Source organism: Cinclus cinclus, chromosome 23 (assembly GCF_963662255.1).
Source record: "Cinclus cinclus chromosome 23, bCinCin1.1, whole genome shotgun sequence".
NCBI classification, from domain to species: domain Eukaryota; kingdom Metazoa; phylum Chordata; class Aves; order Passeriformes; family Cinclidae; genus Cinclus; species Cinclus cinclus.
Genome location: NC_085068.1, coordinates 7,225,731 through 7,231,983, shown reverse-complemented (window position 1 = coordinate 7,231,983; position 6,253 = coordinate 7,225,731).

Below are 6,253 nucleotides of genomic sequence, written 5' to 3'. Positions count from 1 at the left end.
TCTTTTTTTTTTTTTTTTTTGGGATTCTCTCCCTTTTGGGAAGCAGCTCCGGAGCAGCTCAGGGATGGATCCAGAGGGAATTTCAGGAGGATTTTTGTTCCTCTCTCATCTTTATTCCCTCAGGGAATAATTCCAGCTCTGTTCTGGAGCAATTCTGGGATCTGTTTGTGTTCCCAGCCAGGAATTCTCCCAAAAAATGGGAATGGCAGAATTCCCAAATTCTCTCATTTTGGGAAGCAGCTCCGGAGCAGCTCAGGGATGGATCCAAGAGGGAATTTCAGGAGGATTTTTGTTCCTCCCTCATCTTTATTCCCTCAGGGAATAATTCCAGCTCTGTTCTGGAGCAATTCTGGGATCTGTTTATGTTCCCAAAAATGGGAATGGCAGAATTCCCAAATTCTCTCCCTTTTAGGAAGCAGCTCCAGAGCAGCTCAGGGATGGATCCAGAGGGAATTTCAGGAGGATTTTTGTTCCTCCCTCATCTTTATTCCCTCAGGGAATAATTCCAGCTCCGTTCTGGAGCAATTCTGGGATCTGTTTATGTTCCCAAAAATGGGAATGGCAGAATTCCCAAATTCTCTCATTTTGGGAAGCAGCTCCGGAGCAGCTCAGGGATGGATCCAGAGGGAATTTCAGGAGGATTTTTGTTCCTCTCTCATCTTTATTCCCTCAGGGAATAATTCCAGCTCCGTTCTGGAGCAATTCTGGGATCTGTTTATGTTCCCAAAAATGGGAATGGCAGAATTCCCAAATTCTCTCCCTTTTAGGAAGCAGCTCCGGAGCAGCTCAGGGATGGATCCAAGAGGGAATTTCAGGAGGATTTTTGTTCCTCCCTCATCTTTATTCCCTCAGGGAATAATTCCACCTCTGTTCTGGAGCAATTCTGGGATCTGTTTATGTTCCCAAAAATGGGAATGGCAGAATTCCCAAATTCTCTCATTTTGGGAAGCAGCTCCGGAGCAGCTCAGGGATGGATCCAGAGGGAATTTCAGGAGGATTTTTGTTCCTCTCTCATCTTTATTCCCTCAGGGAATAATTCCAGCTCCATTCTGGAGCAGTTCTGGGATCTGTTTGTGTTCCCAAAAATGGGAATGGCAGAATTCCCAAATTCTCTCATTTTGGGAAGCAGCTCCGGAGCAGCTCAGGGATGGATCCAGAGGGAATTTCAGGAGGATTTTTGTTCCTCTCTCATCTTTATTCCCTCAGGGAATAATTCCAGCTCCGTTCTGGAGCAATTCTGGGATCTGTTTATGTTCCCAAAAATGGGAATGGCAGAATTCCCAAATTCTCTCCCTTTTAGGAAGCAGCTCCGGAGCAGCTCAGGGATGGATCCAAGAGGGAATTTCTGGAGGATTTCTGAATTTTTGGGGCCCCCAACCCCCCCGAGTTCCCAGCCCTGGTTTTGCTCATGCCCCAGGACAGGTTTTTGGCTTTGGCTTCCCAAAGTTTTTTTTTTTTCTCCCCACTGGAGAAAAAAAAAACCCAAATTTATGGATTGAGCAGCTCAGGTTGGAGTTAAGGAGTGAATCAGTAGGAAAAAAAACAAAAAGAATTATTTTTGAGGGGTTTTATTTTTTATATCCCGAGGGTGTTGTTAAAAATAATGGAAGGGCTTAAAAATAAGTGAAAGGTTTTGTAACCTCTCATCGAAAATAATTTGGGTGTAATTTGTTAATACTCATTAGGAGTTGGGTTTTTATTTTTTCATTCTTTTCCTGGTTTTATTTTATTATTCTTGGTCCTTTTCAGTTGGTTCAGTTTGAGCAGCCCCTCCGTGGGGAGGTTGTGACAGAGAGGTTTGAAAATCAAGGGGGGAAAAAAAGAAATGGGGGAAAAAAATAAGGAAAATAAATTAGGGGAAAAAAAAAAAAGAGGAAAAAAGAAGTCAGGAAAAGAAGTCAGGGAAAAAAAAAATCAGGAAAAGAAATCAGGAAAAAAATATGAGGAAAAGAAAATAGAAAAAAAAAATGAAGAAAAAAATCAAGGGGAAAGAACAGAAAAATAAAAACAGGGGAAAGAATCAGGAAAAGAAATTGGGAAAAGATATCAGGAAAAAAAATTAGGGGAAAAAGTCAGGAAAAGAAATTAGGAAATGAAATCAGGGAAAAAATTATGGGAAAAATCAGGAAAAGAAATTAGGAAAAGAAATCAGGAAAAAAAATTAGGGAAAAAAATCAGGAAAAGAAATTAGGAAAAGAAATCAGGAAAAAATCAGGAAAAAAATCAAGAAAAAAATTTAAAAAAAAAGTAGGGAAAAAATCAGGAAAAGAAATTAGGAAAAGAAATCAGGAAAAAAATATCAGGGAAAAAACAGGGAAAAAAATCAGGAAAAAATCAGGAAAAATAGAAAAAAATAATGAAAAAATCGGGGGGAAAAAAACCAGAAAAATAAAAAGAGGGGGAAAAAATTGGGAAAAAAAAGTCAGTAAAAAAATAAGAGAAAAAAAGATCAGGACAAAAATCAGTAAAAAACAGGAAAAAAAATAAAGAAAGAAAATAATGAAAAAAAAATAGGGGAAAAAACCGGGAAAAAATCAGGTAAAAAAAATCAGAAAAGTTCAGGACAAAAAATCAGGAAGAAATCAGGGAAAATCAGGGGAAAAAAACTAAAAAAAAAAAAAATCAGACAAAAAATTAAAGAAAGAAAATAATGAGGAATGAGTTCAGCCTTCACCCACGGGAAGGGAATAATTCCTGAAGGGAAGAATTAACAATTGCTGCTCTCCAGCAGGAAGCAGAAGGAGTTTCCTGGGCTGAGGAGCCTCCAGAGGGACAAAATTCCCAATTCCCAATGGGACAAAATTCCCAATTTCCAATGGGACAAAATTCCAAATTCCCAATGGGACAAAATTCCCAATTTCCAGAGGGACAAAATTCCCAATTTCCAATGGGACAAAATTCCCAATTTCCAAAGGGACAAAATTCCCAATTTCCAACGGGACGAATTTCCCAATTCCCAATGGGACAAAATTCCCAATTTCCAATGGGACAAAATTCCAAATTCCCAATTCCCAATGGGACAAAATTCCCAATTTCCAGAGGGACAAAATTCCCAATTTCCAATGGGACAAAATTCCCAATTTCCAGAGGGACAAAATTCCCAATTTCCAACAGGACAAAATTCCCAATTTCCAATGGGACAAAATTCCCAATTTCCAACGGGATGAATTTCCCAGTTTCCAACGGGACAAAATTCCCAATGGGATGAATTTCCCAATTTCCAACAGGACAAAATTCCCAATTTCCAGCGGGACAAAATTCCCAATTCCCAACGGGACAAAATTCCCAATGGGATGAATTTCCCAATTTCCAACGGGACAAAATTCCCAATTTCCAATGGGACAAAATTCCCAATTCCCAACGGGACAAAATTCCCAATGGGATGAATTTCCCAATTCCCAATGGGACAAAATTCCCAATTCCCAACGGGACAAAATTCCCAATGGGATGAATTTCCCAATTCCCAATGGGACAAAATTCCCAATTTCCAACGGGACGAATTTCCCAATTCCCAACGGGACAAAATTCCCAATTTCCAACGGGATGAATTTCCCGATTTCCAGCTTGAGCAAATCCAGCTCCGGAGGAGGTTTTGGGGCAGATTTCCAATATTCCAGTGACACAAATGTCCCGATTTCCAGCGCCAATGGCCAGAGCCGTGTCACGAGTGGCTCCGGGAGCGGAATTCCAGCATTTCCTGCTGGCTGCCACCTGCAGCCCTGTGCGGCTGCTGGGCAAAGCCCCGGACTGTCCCTGTCCCCTCCCTGTCCCTGTCCCTGTCCCTGTCCCGTCCCTGTCCCTGTCCCTGTCCCTGTCCTGTCCTGTCCTGTCCTGTCCTGTCCCTGTCCCTGTCCTGTCCTGTCCCTGTCCCTGTCCCATCCCTGTCCTGTCCTGTCCTGTCCCTGTCCTGTCCCTGTCCCCTCCCTGTCCTGTCCTGTCCTGTCCCTGTCCCATCCCTGTCCTGTCCTGTCCTGTCCCTGTCCCTGTCCCATCCCTGTCCTGTCCTGTCCTGTCCTGTCCCTGTCCCTGTCCCTGTCCTGTCCTGTCCTGTCCTGTCCCATCCCTGTCCCTGTCCTGTCCTGTCCTGTCCCTGTCCTGTCCTGTCCTGTCCCTGTCCCTGTCCCATCCCTGTCCTGTCCTGTCCTGTCCTGTCCTGTCCTGTCCCATCCCTGTCCCTGTCCTGTCCTGTCCTGTCCTGTCCCTGTCCTGTCCTGTCCTGTCCTGTCCCTGTCCCTGTCCTGTCCTGTCCTGTCCTGTCCCTGTCCCTGTCCCTGTCCTGTCCTGTCCCTGTCCCTGTCCTGTCCTGTCCTGTCCTGTCCCATCCCTGTCCCTGTCCTGTCCTGTCCTGTCCCTGTCCTGTCCTGTCCTGTCCCTGTCCCTGTCCCATCCCTGTCCTGTCCTGTCCCTGTCCTGTCCTGTCCTGTCCCTGTCCCTGTCCTGTCCCTGTCCCCTCCCTGTCCCATCCCTGTCCCTGTCCTGTCCCTGTCCCTGTCCTGTCCCTGTCCTGTCCCATCCCTGTCCCTGTCCCTGTCCCTGTCCCTGTCCCTGTCCCTGTCCTGTCCCTGTCCCTGTCCTGTCCCTGTCCTGTCCCTGTCCTGTCCCTGTCCCTGTCCCTGTCCCTGTCCCTGTCCCTGTCCCTGTCCCTGTCCCTGTCCCCTCCCTGTCCCTGTCCTGTCCCTGTCCCTGTCCCTGCAGGCTCAGGCTCACAGGGTGTTCCCCATCTGTGTCTGCACTTCTGGGACCTTTCTGGGGACTACGAAGCGCGGAAGGAAAATCCGCGGGGATGGAATCAGCTGATCTGCTCCAGGTACACGCTGAGCCGAGTATTTCCCCAGTTATTTCCTTAAAAAAAAAAAAACAAAAAAACAAGCCTGGAAATCCCGATTTTTTTAAATTAATTTTTTGTTCCGTATGGAAATACGGAACATCAGAAAACTGGGACGGTCCTTGGGAGAGCTGGAGCCTCCAGAGCACTCCTGGGTTTGTGTTCAGGGATGTTTTGGGCTCAGTCTGTTGAATTTTGGGGCTGGTAGAACCTGGGGGAGCAGCACATCCCAGCAACCGGAGATCTGAAGGAAATGCAGGGAACTTTGCTGGATCCAGGCAGCCCTGCTGGGCTTTTCCCTGTTTTCCTGCTCCCCTCCAGGCTGCTGCCAAATCCCACAGCCAAATCGGGGATTGTGCTCCTGCCTTGGCTTCCTGAGGAGCATTCCAGGATTTCCAGGCTCTGGCTCCAGGCTGAGGGGCAGAAGGGAGCAGAGATTTGAGAAATCCCAGGATTTATCAGTCCATGGTAAACAAGCTCCTCTCTCCCCCCACTCAGCCCAGCTCTTTGCACTGGGTGCTCTCACAATGTCCAAAGTTGATTTATTTTTTTCCCCCTCACATTTTAGTGATATAAACACAATTATCTGATCTTTCCTCACCCTGTTTTTTTGGTTTTTGTTTTTTTGGTTTTTTGTTTTTTTTTTTTTTTTTTTGTGTTAACAGACCCCACGTGGCTTCTGAGAACTGCTGAGTTTCCATCCCCTGTTGAACGTGAGACTCTGCACAGGATTTTTTCATTTGTGGGAGGATTTCTGAGGCACCAGGAAACCACAGGCCTGGCTTCAAACCTGCTTAGAACTGAGTTTACAGCACAGGATGTGGGGGTTTGGTGTAAAAGAGGCACAGGCTCAGTTCTGCTCATTCAAACATCACCCCAAAAAGTCTGTGAAGGGCTGAGAGCAACAAAAACCAGGATCTGAATTTCCAATCCTTAACTGGACACTAATTATTGTTAAAACCTCCAGGTCCTGCCCTTTCCCTGCCTCTGCTGGTGAGAAAATCAGCTCTAACTTTTCCATTGGGATCCCTGTGTGAAAATCCTGGAGCTCTCAGAGCCTCAGAGGGAGGATCAGCCCAAAATAATCCTTTACCTTCAGCAGAAATTGCTATTTTTATCCCATTTCTAGGCTGTGGAAAATCCTCCCAGCACTGGAGGGCACTGGTTTTATCAGCCAAGCACAATCTTGAGGGAAGGAAGAAGAACTAAATGGGTTTTGCTGCTTTGTTGTCAGCACATTTAGAGGGGTTTTTTTTTTTATTTTCTATAGCTCCTGTGAGGTTTTGTACTTTGAATTTTAATTGTTTGAGGCAGCACTGAGGGGATTTTCAAGGAAATGAGCTGTGGGAGGAAAGAACACTGAGTAACTTTTACTTCAATGTGTCAACAACTCAAAATTTGCTCCTCAGCTCTGTTTCCAAACAGGTT